Here is a 13,665-nt window from a genome sequence, read left to right on the forward strand (position 1 = left end):
TGTGGGACACCTGCTGTCGCCAGTGGCGCTACTTCAGCCCCCTGGACAGAACCCCACTGAAGCCTTTCTGAGCCACTCTGTGCCTTTGGGTCACTCCTTCCAGAGACAAATTCCCCATAGACAGGGCTGGGAAAAAAAACACAGGATGACCAGGTTAATTTGAATTTCAGAAAATAACATTTTCTTAGTAAATAAAGTGGTTGTTTATCTGAGATTCAGATTTAGCTGGGCATCCTTTTTTTTTTTTTTCATTTGAGAGAGAGAATGAGAGCACTGGGGCAGGGAGGGGCAAAGGGAGAGGGAAACTCAAGCAGATTACATGCTGAGCGCGGAGCCAGATGGGGGGCTGGGATCCCACAACCCTGAGATCATGACCTGAGCCGAAACCAAGAGCTCAATGCTTAACTGGCTGTGCCACTCAGGTATTTTTATTTGCTAACTCTGGCCTGCCTACCCAAAGGGCCAAGCTCTGTTTTAGGTTGGTGGAAGGGGACATCTGTCTTTTCCACTTCTGCGGTAAGAATGCCAATCTTGAAGAACTGGGTTGATTGTATCGTTGGATGCAGAATGGCTGAGAAAACAAATATGGACTGCAATTCCTCAAAACCTGCCTTAAAAAAAAAGTCACCTGCCTGACTGACTTGTTTTCAAAGCTGCCTTCACCCAGCAAGGGCCTGGGTGGTAGGAATGACCCCCATGGTCATTCCTTTGCTGTGCCCACTTTCATAACATTAAAGATGCCCCTTCTCCACCCTCCCCAGCTGGGCCATCTTGGTGGCAGAGAACTCAAGGATCTTTTTGGAAATGATCTAAAGTCTTTACCAATGTGCTCTTGTCACTCAAGAGCAGGTGAAGGGAGTTGCTGAGCTGAACTGGAAGTAATCTATGGGGTTGACTGTCTAGACAGGCCTCGGTCCTCTGGATGGGGAGGAACGCCCCACTGCCCATCCTCCCAGAGCCATCCTCAGACTGCCTGGGCCGGAGCCAGAACTGGCCCATGGCTGTTTCTGACTCTCATTTCAAAAGATTTGTGCTTCTCCTGAAGAAAAAGTTGAATTTTCACAAGTGAATAATTTAGCAAAAGGTAAGAAACAGTGGATGTTACCTTCTCTTTCTTATCTTTTTGTTTGGGGGGAGCAGTTAAAGAGAATGAATATTTTAGCTATACAGCTTTGGCCTGAGATCAAGTTTAGAAAGAAAGGCATCTATTAATTGAAAACATCATTTTGGGGGCCCTTAATTCAAGGGAAAAAGGTGCAGGTTTGTGGTTTTAGAGTATTTCTTTTGGAAAAAAGAAGGAAAAGTGCCCCAGATAAGGTCTCTCCAAAGCCAGCAGACCTTTACTTTTCAGCCCCTAATTACTTAGAAGGCGATTGAGATTAACTGAAATGTTAAAAGAAAACCAGCTAACACCCTTCTAGGGAATACTTCAAAACCATTTTTTTTTTCTACCTTTGCAAGGCTGAAGAGAGTGCAAATGTCTACAGCAATGTTGATGGCATTCTTTTATAGTACTGTCCATTCCTGAGTGCATTCCCACACCTCATCCATTTTTATTCTCAATATTGTGAGGAAAAGCCTGGGCCTTCCTTCTCTTCTCTCTCTCTTTTTAAAGATTTTATTTATTTATTTGTTTATATTTATTTATTTATTTATTATTTATTTAAGAGAGAGAGAGTGCAGGGGGAAAGGGCATAGGAAGAGAGAATCCTCAAGCAGCCTCCATGCTGAGTGTGGAGCCTGACGTGGGGCTGGATCTCATGACCCTGAGATCATGACCTGAGCCGAAACCAAGAGTCGGACGCTTAACTGACTGAGCCATGCAGGCTCCCCTCTTCTCTTTTCATACGAGCTCAACAGAGATGCTGTTTCTCCTTTGCCATCTAAGTGGTATGTTTTCAATTTCTTTCCTCTGGTTGTGAGGGGATGGAAATGTCAAGGCCCAAAATCTTGGAAGAAGAAGTGGTATTTTCATGCCTGCTGCATGTTGGGTGCTTGGATGTGTCACATCTTTGCACCCCCACAATAAAACCATGTGAGCTCAGTGAGGTGGTTTTCTTTCATCAGCCTCTTTTGAAGGTGGAGGAAACGGAGGCTCAAGAGAAGTGACACGCCCGAGGTGGTCCAGCTAGGGAGTAGCAGCGTTGAACTTGAAAGCCAGCTCCATCTGACTGTCAAGCCTACGCTCCTTCTGTCACAGTACATCACCTCCCACCGTGGTAGGCATGGGGCGGCAAATCAAACTAAGGGCTGTGAAAATACACAGGAGATTTTTTTTCTTTGAAATAACTCACAGCATCTTCTGGTTTCAGGGAACTGTTCAACGGGTTATTTTTAGTCAAATATATATTACTGCCATGTTTTAGGGGAGAGTCTCCTTTTCATGTTACTGATCAGGAAAGGTGGTCAGAGGAATCTGTTTCCTCAGGGGAATGAACATGATGTATTAGTTACCTGTAGCTGTGTAACAAATTATCCTGAAACTTAGTGTCTTGAAATAATGACATTTATTATCTTGCAGTTTCCGTAGGTCAGCAATCTGGCAGTGGCCTTGCTGGGTCATCTGGCTCAGGACCTCTCACGGTTTATGAACAACGTGTCAGATGGGGCTGTTGTCATCAGAAGGGCTGACTGGGGAAAGATATGCTTCGACGCTCACTCACATGGTTGTTGGCAGGTTTCAGCTCCCCATGGGCTGTTGTGGGCCTCAGTTTCTCACTGGCTAATGGCCTGAGTCCCTTGCCATGTGGCCCTCTCCAAAAAGGCTCCTTGCTTCATCCAAGTGTACTGTGAAGGCAATAGGAGTATGTCAGTAAGATGGAAGCCCCAGTCTTTTCTAGCCTATTTGGGAAAGTGATATGGTGCCATCATTTTTGCTGTACTCTATTCATTGGAAGCAAGTCACCAGGTCCAGCCCACACTCGAGGGGAGGAGATTATACAAGGGTGTGAATACCAGGAGGCAGGGTTGAGTGGAGGCTATGTCAGCAGCGGCCTATCACACAACAGAAAAGAAGAGATGGTGATCATAGGAACAGTACCGAGGCTCGGGAGGATAGCTGGCATTTATTGGGTAGGCTGATGTGCAGGCACTTGGCTAAACCCTTTCTATGCATTGTCTCATGTAATTCCCCACATGACTCTTTGAACCAGGAAGGATCATTAACTTCCCTGAATTACTGCAGCAAAGACAGTAGGGCTTGACTCTGGTGGTTCCCACTTCAGAGATGGTCCCTTTCCATGACTCAGATCCTTGACTGAACCCACTCAGCTGCTGGAGCCAAACAAGCACTGTAGAGACAAGAATCTGACAGACCAAAGCCGCACTCACGACTCATCAGAAAATTGCAAGTGAATGCAACCAGCAGCCATTTCTTACCCATCAGATTGGGGGAAAAATTTTAAGTTGGTGAGAGTGTGGGGAATTCTCGTGCACTGCTGAGAGACTATAAATTTGTACTGCCACTTTGGAGGGAAATTTGGCAGGATCTATTAAAATTTTAAAAGGACATAAAAATAAAAAATGTGCATAGCCTATGACCCAGCAATTACACTTTTAAGTATCTACCCTAGAGAAATACTTGCACATGTGCATGAAGAACCAGGGACAGGAATTTTCATTCCAGTGTTGTTTCTAAGAGTAAGAAGTTAATCATGAAATTGGAAATGATCTAAATGTCCATCAGTAAAAAAATGGCTAAATAAATTGTATGTAAATTTTTCCATACTATGAGAAACTATGAAGCAGGTAAATAGAATGAGGTAGACCTTTAAGTTATGGCATGGAAATGTCTCTAAAATATATTGTTGAATGAGAAAGACAAGTTGCAGAATGATACCCTCAGTATGATACCATATATGTAATCCCCAGCTATATTATAGACATCTATAATATTGTACATTATACATTTACAGTATAGCTGTATATATTATATTACATATTATATACACACACACATATATATATGGGTACATACAACTACATATATTGTAAATACACAAATACAAATATATTCAAAGGCTTGGAATGGTCTGGCAGGGTGCATGCCAAATGATAATGGGAAAAGAAGGGAGGATAAGAGGCTAGACTTGAGGGGTAGTCAAAGGAGACCTCAGCTTTGTATGTAGTTTTTTTTTTTTTTTTTTTTTTTAAGTAGGCTCCATGTCCAGCGTGGGCTTAAACTCATGACTCTGAGATCAAGAGTTGCATGCTCTACCGACTGAGCCAGCCAGGTGCCCCAAAGGTCCTTTCCTTCCTTCCTTCCTTCCTTCCTTCCTTCCTTCCTTCCTTCCTTCCTTCCTTCCTTCTTTCCTTCCTCTCTCCCTCTCCCTCTTTCTTTCTTTCTTTCTTTCTTTCTTTCTTTCTTTCTTTCTTTCTTTCTTTCAAGTAAGCTCTACACCCAATATGGGGCTTGAACTCATGACCTGAGATCATGAGTCACATGCTATACTGACTGAGCAGGCCAGACCTCCCTGTGTATAGTATTTTTGGTATTTTTTAAAGAAAAAGGTTCATTGCCTTACTTATGTCAGTTGAACCTATCTCTTTTTAAAACCATTACTGTGAGCCCTACCCAGTGATTTCCCTTCCATTGAATTGGCCAGAACTGGGCTGCGTGGCCACACTTCGCTGTAAAGGAGTCTGGGAAGGTGACTAGTTTTTAACTTTGCTAGTAGAGGAAAGCCAGGAAGAAGAGAATTGTGAGGAGCTATTGGGTGGCCAATTAAAAACATCTGCCATAGTTCAATCTTTTCGTTGCTCAACATCCACACATGCCTTTCTTTCTATACATGTACTCTGTGTATAGTCCAAAGTCCAAAGTCAATGACTACATCTGTATTGAATTCTGCAATCTCTGAGTGATGAAGTGCAGGCGACCCATTAGGTCTAGATGTGAGACAATATTGTCTTATCTTAGCTACGTATGAGACAGATTTTGCGGTGGATGTCTTTTCTGGAGGCTGCACAGCTTTAGTAGCCCATTTTTCTTGGTGAGAATTTGGCCCCTCAAGATTAACTGTAGGGATTAATGGCCTCTCATAGGCCAGGCTCAGATTGTTTTGTAAATATATATCCCTCAAAAATGTAATAGAGATCCAGTCTTTGATTTCAGAGACTCCCATGTGTAAGTAACCACAGCAAAGGATTTCATCTAGAGTGAGTGTGTAAGCCTAAAGGGTCTCATCTTTTACCCACTCCCTGTGCTCTGCCCAGCCCTCTAGTCCCTGGTTTAATGACTGATTACTGGGGCAATTTCAAATAGTAAACTTGAGTGGAGAGATACCTTCTTTAATTTGGTCTTTGTTGGTGCTCCTCCTTTATTTGACAGAAAGCTCTTAGGGGAAGGTTTTAGACAAGGGTCTGAGGCACCAATCTCCTTTCTTGTTAGCACTGTAGCTTCATTGCTGTTACGTGGGCTTTTCCAACTTGTAAGCCTTCAAATTATGGAGTTCTCAGTCAATTTAGATTATAGGCTGCTGCAGTCAGATGGTGCCTCGCTTAGCAAAGCTTCATCCGTCCAGTTGCTTGCAGACTGGCTAGCTCTTAACTGAAATCATCTCTCTCATAGGACTTTATTAAAAATGCCAAGAGGTTGCCAGCATGGACTAATATTCTAGAATTTTCCACCCATTTCTTCTGGCTCTTTAATCTCAATTGGCATGAAGTCTTAAAATAGAGCAGGCAACAATTTGACCAATTTTTTGCCACTGCATAAAAAAAAAGCTCATCTGCTTCAGCCAGTAATGCTGAAGTCCTCCCTCCCCATGTTTTAGGTTCTGTTACTTTCATTACCCCACTCCTGGCACCACTTTTTTTTTTAATCAGAGAGAACTTCAGTTGTGAGCAACAGCAGTTGACTCTGGCTTACCAAGCGGAGAAGGAGATTAATTCAAGAATTTGGGGTAATTTAGAATTGTTGCAGGGGCTGAAGAATCCGGATCAAGGTGAAGTTTCCAGAAATAATGTCCCTAAAAGTTGTTGGGAACCAATATGTCGAGGACACTGCCACCACTGCTAGAAGCAAGCAGTCCAACTGCAGCTCGCCTGGCCATCAGGAACTCAACTCCCAACCCCCGTGCGGTGAGTGCTTCTGCGCCTCTGAGGTTCTTCCCGAGCCAGTGAGCCCCTCCCACCCTTGCAGCCAGATGCCTCTGCTGCTACCTTCACCCGCAGCATGTGTTTTGAGCAGTGCCCATGCTGGTTACTTTATATTTAAAGTCTACATGAATACATCTTACCAGTGGCATCTGGAGTACAGACCTGTGACTGGGTGCAGAGGAGCTAGAGAAGCAAGTTTTCTGAATTCTACCCAAGGGAAGAAGGACTCATAAGGCCTAAGAGTTATAACTATATTGTGATTTATTATGAAGAAATGTGTATTTAGTCTTCCTCTCTGTTTCTGGCACAGAGCTCCTAAAACCCTTGGAGTTTCCTAAGTGATAAGAGCAATGAAGGTGTCTTTTGTTATGTGAATGAGGAGACTTGGGAATGTTCCTAGGTCATCTAAGGATTGGGGTGGATCATCAGAGGAATCAGCCATGGCATTAGAGGGTTGGAAATTTCAGTTCTACCCTCACCTGACCTCAGAGGTGGGGAGAAGGGCTGGAGATTAAGTTCAGTCACCAGTGGCCAATGATTTAATCAAACATGTGTGTGTGATGAATCCTGTAAAAAATACAAAATGATGCAGTTCCGAGAGCTTCCCACTTGGTGAAGATACGGGGATTCCAGGAGAGTGGCATGGAGACTGCATGGGAGCTCGCCGCCCTTCCCATATCCCTTGCCCTGTGCGTCTCTTCCATCTGGCTGTTCCTGAGTTACAGTCTTTTATTTAAGACTTTACCTAATTATTTGATAGAGAGAGAGAGAGAGGGAGCACGAGCGGGGATAGGAGCAGAGTGAGAAACAGACTCCCTGCTGAGCAGGGAGCCTGATGTGGGGCTCGATCCCAGGACCCTGGGATCATGACTTGAGCTGAAGGCAGCTGCTTAACCAACTGAGCGACCCAGGCGCCCCGAGTTATAGCCTTTTATAATAAACTGGTATTTTAGTAAGTAGAATGTTTCTGAGTTTTGTGTGCCACTCTAGCAAATTAATCAAACCCAAAGAGGACGTTGTGGGAACCTCCAATCCATAGCTGCTTAGTCAGAAGCCCAGGTGACCACCTGTACTTGTAATTGGCATCTGAAGTGTGTTTGTGTGTGTGTGTGTGTGTGTGTGTGTGTGTGTGTATGTGTTAGCAGGGGGCAATGTTGGGGGGTTGAGCTTTTAACCTGTGGCATCTGATGCTATTTCCAGGTAGAGAGTGTCAGAATTGAATTAATTCTTTGGTGGTATGGAAAAAAACCCACATACTGTACATTGCAAGGATGTCCAGAAGCCAATGGGCATCTAGACAACATGACAAGTCTATACAGCAGCTTTACTCACAGGTTCTGCATGGTGTCCCCAGGAGTTCCAGGCTCTTCCCTTATGGTGACAAGATGGCTGAGCAGCTCCAAAGTCACACCCTTTCAAATTCAAGCCCAGTGGAAAAGAGTAAAATTATTTTTTTCCCCCACAAAACTTTTGAGATTCACTTTGATCAGACAGACTAGGTCAAGTGCCCATCCCTGGACTAGCTCCAGTGGCCAAGGGCTTGGCCTGCTTTGATGGACCAGGACTGGATCATGTGCTCCACATCTGAAACAGATTTTCATCCAGAGCTCATCGCCTGAGAGGGAAGGGGGAGCCATAAACAAATATTGGGAAATGGGGAATGGATTCTGATAAACAAACCAACCAGGAAGAGTTTGTGTCTTCTACCCTATATATAGAGTGGAACATTTTACCCATTTCCTAAAATCTCTTTTGAAAATCTTCTTTTGTTTATTTAAGTCAGTATGAATCATGGGTTCCTATCTTAATAGGTTATAATCTGTTACTATTATTTATTTTGATGTTCACATTGTCTCAGATTTTTCCAGTGAGAGCCCTTTGAGCTGTTCTGTGTCCTTTTGATGTGTTCCCATCTTCCTCTGACTATTTCCTTATTTTCTGGTAAAGCATCTTGTAGTCATGTCTCATACTTTTCCTGGCCCAGCCCTAGAATGTTATCATTTGGTCTGGGATTTGGTTTTATTCTAATTGCAAACTATTAGAGCCTGTTCCTCTTTCATGGAAGCTGGTGGAATACATGAGACTTCTGAGTCAGAGACAAAGGACCTTATTACTCAGGACACAGGAAGTAGCATGAGCACCAGCATCCTCACATTGGTTTTCCTATGCTCAGGTCTAACAGGAGCAATATGATATGGCCCAGATGTACACATGCAGTACGTTTGCATTACAGCTAGACACTGAGCTTGGGGAGTCCGCTGCTTTTATAGAAGGCATGAAGCAAATCTTCTCTCCATCTTTCCATTACTCATTCTGCAAAGTTGCTTACTGCTACCGCAACCCTGGGACAGGCCTGGAAGGGAGTGGTCAGATTCTTCTATTCTTGGCACACCAAGCAAGAATGTGCAGGAATGCTTAGGCCTCTTGCAGATCACCTCTTCCAACAGCCATTTCTCCACAAAACCCCTGGTTTCTTTTAGTGGAGAATGGTATTTAGAAACCAAGATCTAGTTGCTAGGTGTGCTCATTGCTCTTGAGCTATTATTGTTTGTACATGCTCTCAGAAGACAGAGCTGGGGGATGTGTGGACACACACACACACACACACACACACACACACACACAGAGCTATCAATGTATCTATGTACCTATATCTCCATGAATTCACACGAAGTTACACCAATATCTCCATTACCACAGGTTCATTCCAGTTTTCTGCTTTTCCAGATGTGTAGCTCTCTTTTCTGGCGATGAGAAACTCAAAATGTTTTTACCATTTGCCTTAATGCTCCTGCAGTCTCTTCCCTGCCCCTGCACCCCACCCTCCAAACAAGGGGACAACCTCCCTACCCCTTGGGTTCTGAATTGATTATACTGGGATGTTCCTCCCCTCACTCCAGATGGAGGCCCTCCTTACACTGGTCAGACTCCACACCCTGTGCTGGCCCACTGCAGCCACCATGGCTCATGAGGACACTCTTCTCCATCCACTCAGGCTCTGAACACTTGTGCTAGGCTGCCACCCCCACCGCCTCCCTGCAGGGGTCCCCTTCCCATCCACTTGGTGAGACACCTTGTGCCAGGCCACCCTCCTGCATGGACACTCATGTTTCAGTGCCCTGGGCTGGGCCACCGCTGCCACTGCCACCGCCCCGTGTAGACATACCCTGCATCTGGCTCAGGCTCTGGAACATTCAGAAGACACTTACCTTGCTCAGCCACACCTAACGGCTTCCGGACAGAATGAAGCTGGAAGGGAAGGAAAGGGGAAAGGACCTCATGATCATTTTTAATGGCTGTAAAACACTACATTACGTGGACGTAACCCAGTTTGCTTTCCACCTCCCATTATAATAAGTAGAGGTTGTTTGTGTTTTTCCTTTTCTAGATACCATCCCAGGTATCAAACTATGGACATAAATTTTTGTGCATCTCTCCCTGCACCTCCCAGTGATTTTATTAGGACAGGTTCCTAGAAGGGGCCTGATTCCTGGGTCAGAGGGCATGACCGTGTGCAACGTTCCTGGTCTTTGTGGCACAGCCTCTGTGTCCATCTTAAAATCCCTACACCCGTGAATAAATAAACAAGCACGACTCTGTCCTGGGGACTGCTTAGGATTTTCTACAGATGATAGTTGTTTCACTGCTCGATGACATCACCTCACTTTTTACACCAAGATTGATGTGGGAAATTCTGTATAAATACCCTGCATCAACAAGCCATTGTGCCACCAGGCCTCTTAAAGATGGGCAGCTCACTGCAGTGTGGCTGGCCAGCCTGCGCGGGACAGGCGCCTGTGATTTATAAGGTCCAAACATGAAGTCTTCAGGAAAGTTGGTGAAGTGCTTTATAGGTCACCTGTATTTTTCCTACCATAGATGTTTTGACTCACGGGTTTCCTTTATGTCACTCTGTCCATAGTCTAGGTATTATTAAAATGGAATAAAGAGGTTACTGTAGCAGAGGCTGAGTAGCCCATGGGAGGGAGTTTGTGATTCTAAATGAGAGAAGAAAGAAATAACAGGCGAGGGAATTAATTAGGACAAACATTGGCAGCCAGGCAACCAAGTAGTTGTTGCGTGAGGGCCACTGGCCTCGCTTTGTGCTGGGAGCTGTCAGGAGGCTTGTTTGTGCATTCATTCAACAAACGTGTCCCAGGTGCCGACTCTCTCTAGGTCCTGTCCTAGGCACTGGGGACCCAAGCAAAGAGACACTATTCCTGCTCTCAAGGGGCTCACGGTCTAGAAGGACGAGAAACCAGATCACCAGTTGAGCCAAACTCACTGGAGCTCCTCTTGGAGGTGGGGAAGGTTCTGTGAAGGTTTTGAACAGAGTGCTTGAAGCAGAAAATGTATCTGTTAGGTGGGCAAAATGTTTCCAGACAGAGGCACCAGTGGAAAGAATGATTTTGTCAGCTTATCAGCAAGGTTTTGGGGTGTGAACTCCACATGGCTAGCCCTGCTCCAGGGAATAAGGATGGAGTGAATTTCATACTCCAGATTTTACCTGGGAAGTCGAGAAAGGACTGTTGGCATAAAATTATTAAGTGCTGCTTTTTTTCACGCATGATAGATTCTGAACGTCTTACCTAGGGATACGAGGCATACAAATTAGCATTTGTCGTGTAACTAAAACCCCACAAAATCTCAGTGGCATACCACAGTAAGCATGAATTGTTCTTGCTCATGCGCCTGTGGGTTGGCTGGGCCCAACTGGGCTTGGCTGCAGGCTGTGTGTTGAGTATCGGGTCTGCCCCATAGGTCTCATCCTCTTTGGATCAACGACTGCCTAAAGCATGCTCTTCTGGTGGCCAAAGGGAGGAGTATGAGGAGGCAGTCCTAATCTTGGAGGCACATTTCTAGCCGTTGCTCTCCTCAGGCCTGCTAGCATCCAGAGGTCTAAACAAGTCACGTGGTTAAACCCAAAGCAAAGGGCCTCCAAGGACCATGGCAAGAGTGGGGTTGTGCAGTGCACCCCTGCAGACCTCAGCTGCCTCGCTGCTTTCTTTTCACACTGTATTTCGCACATGCTCTTCTGTGGGCTAGAATGCTCTTCCCTGCCACGTCCCCCTGCTCAACACCATTATATCATTTCTGAATAAGTGAGGCCTGGCTTCAGGGGTCAGGGACCTTCTTATTTGTCTTCCTTTTCCTCTTCATACCTGTGGGTAGGTAAGGGGGATTCGGTGCCCCTCTTGGTGGCCGGTTCACTCTCATGGTTGTTCTCTGCAACACCCCCCAGCCCCCACCCCCAGCCTAAACCGAATCTTCCCCTCTTTCTCCTATATTTACTCTCAGCATGCATTGATATGATGATTTAAAATTAAGATATGTAGGGGCACCTGGGTGGCTCAGTTGGTTAAGCAACTGCCTTCAGCTCAGGTCATGATCCTGGAGTCCCAGGATCGAGTCCCGCATCGGGCTCCCTGCTCAGCGGGGAGTCTGCTTCTCCCCCTGACCCTCCCCCCTCTCATGTGCTCTCTCTCTCTCTTTCTCTCATTCTCTCTCTCAAATAAAAAATTTAAAAAATCTTTAAAAAAATTAAGATTTGTAGTAAAGATAGGTGGCCTTACTTTGCCCTTGAACCTTGTCTAGGGTGCATTCTGTAAGGGTCCCCTGAGATGCGGTTTCCGAAATGCTCTTGTTTCTCTTCTGCTCCGGCTCCTTGGGTTTCCTCTGTGGGGGGGGGGGGGGTGGTGGTGGCAAAAGGCAGGATCCAGACACTCCTGGGTCCTGTGCAGTGACACCATCAAAAGCTCCCAGCCCATCTCCCCTCCCCCGCCCCTCGCCACTCCGCATGGAACAGGTTGCACAGAAGAGCTGTCAACAGATCTTGGGTGGATGGATGAGGCGATGGGAGGATGCATATCCTTGATGCAGTCTTCTGCCCACTGCCAGGGCCTCACTTGAGTCCAGCAGTTAGGCTTCCAAAGGCAGGAGGGTTGAAGCCACAATGAGAAGACACAAATCTGCCCACCTTAGTCAGCCATACAGGTGCTTTCAGCGGCAGCCACAGAAAGCAGTCCGGAGGGGCAGACACGTCTGTACGCAGACCCAGCTTTGGAGTGGGGGACTGAACTCCAAGCATTCTATTTGGAGAGGCTCTAGAAAGTTATGGAGCTCTGGGGAACCAGCCTGGGGCCACTCATAGCCCACTTAGTGCAAGTGTTGTCTTTAGGGAGCTCTGATTCCCTTTTAAAGAGTTTTTTTTTTTTTTTTTAATGGAGCCTGGATACTGTTTACATTAATGCTGAACAGGTCAAGCAGTTCCAGCCATTACTGATAATAAAAAGAGGGATTCTGCCAATGTGCCAGTCAACCCAGTGCCCCCGAAGACAGCATATCTGTTGGTCTAGATTGTGGATTGTTCTTGCAATTTAATAGAGAAGAAAGCTGAGGCTGGGAGAGGTCAAGACTTCTCCCCAAGGTCACACAGGTAGGATGCAGCAGAGGCAGGCTAGCTCCAGGTTGGCTGAGTGATAGTGCTGACTGTCTGGGTGATGCAGAAGGTCTAGGGGTCTGCTCAAGGTCACAAGGGAAGCAAATCTCAGGGCAGTGGTCTGAGGACCGAGGTCACTCCAAGCAGGAAACTGGGCTTTTGAAGGCAGAGGCTGGGAGGATTTGGCATTTGTATGGGATGTGGGCAGGGCAAGACTACAAATAATGAGTGAGTAGCAGAGACCTGTTTTAAGGGGCAGATGTATGAGCTTAAAGTGGAAGGAAGCCCAGTACCTGACTGGTTCAGCCTCCTTCATCTCCAGGCACCCCATTTCTGCTGCATTCCACTATCCCCCGAGACTGTTCCATGGACAAAAGTGCTTCCTGGAACAAAGTTTGGAGACCCGTAATTTTAGGCCGTTGGGCAACCCTGGGCCCCTTCCATCAAAACGTCAGTCCAGGGGTCTCGTCACTGGAGAGCGATGGACAGGTCGGATTTACTCCTCTACCTTCGTGAGAATGGAGGGCAGTAGACATGGGGGGAGAGTCAGGGCCGATGTATGTCTAGGACTGGTAAAGCATTTGATGGTGACATGCACATTTGCTGCATTCCCCCTTTATCTTGGTGTCAGCACCCCAATTTTCAACTGGGTGCTGTCCCTCACATAGCACTTATACTTCGATGGGAAGCAGGCCCAAGTCCTAAGGTTATGAGGTGGATCCTGGTTGGCCTAAGCATGTGCTCACTGCTTAATGCCCTGGGCCGCAGTGATTGGCGAGTGTCCTTGGGAAGCATTTGCTGGAGGCTTTTGAGAAGGAAGATTTGTTGTTGTTCTTTCACAGAAGACATCTCCGAGGAGCTCTCTTTCCTCACTGGACTAGGATGCCCTTTTTGCTGCAGGCAGCCATCTTGTGGTCAAGAGGGGAGGTGGTCTTCAGCAGAGGCAGACTCAGGCAGAAGGCAGAGTGGGGAGACGGAAAGAAACACGCGTTTGGATACTATGCAGAGCCCCTGACCACACTGTGCTAAAACCTATCCTGCCCCTGGACTTCTCAGTCATGAGGGCCACTAAGTTCTCTTAATTCACTAGTTGTGTATTACTTGGGAATGAGGTGTTCCTAAGGAAT

This window comes from Eumetopias jubatus, unplaced genomic scaffold (genome assembly GCF_037043125.1).
Source record: "Eumetopias jubatus isolate StellerSeaLion01/CBP00866 unplaced genomic scaffold, mEumJub1_p1.0 scaffold_5, whole genome shotgun sequence".
Taxonomy (NCBI): Eukaryota; Metazoa; Chordata; class Mammalia; order Carnivora; family Otariidae; genus Eumetopias; species Eumetopias jubatus.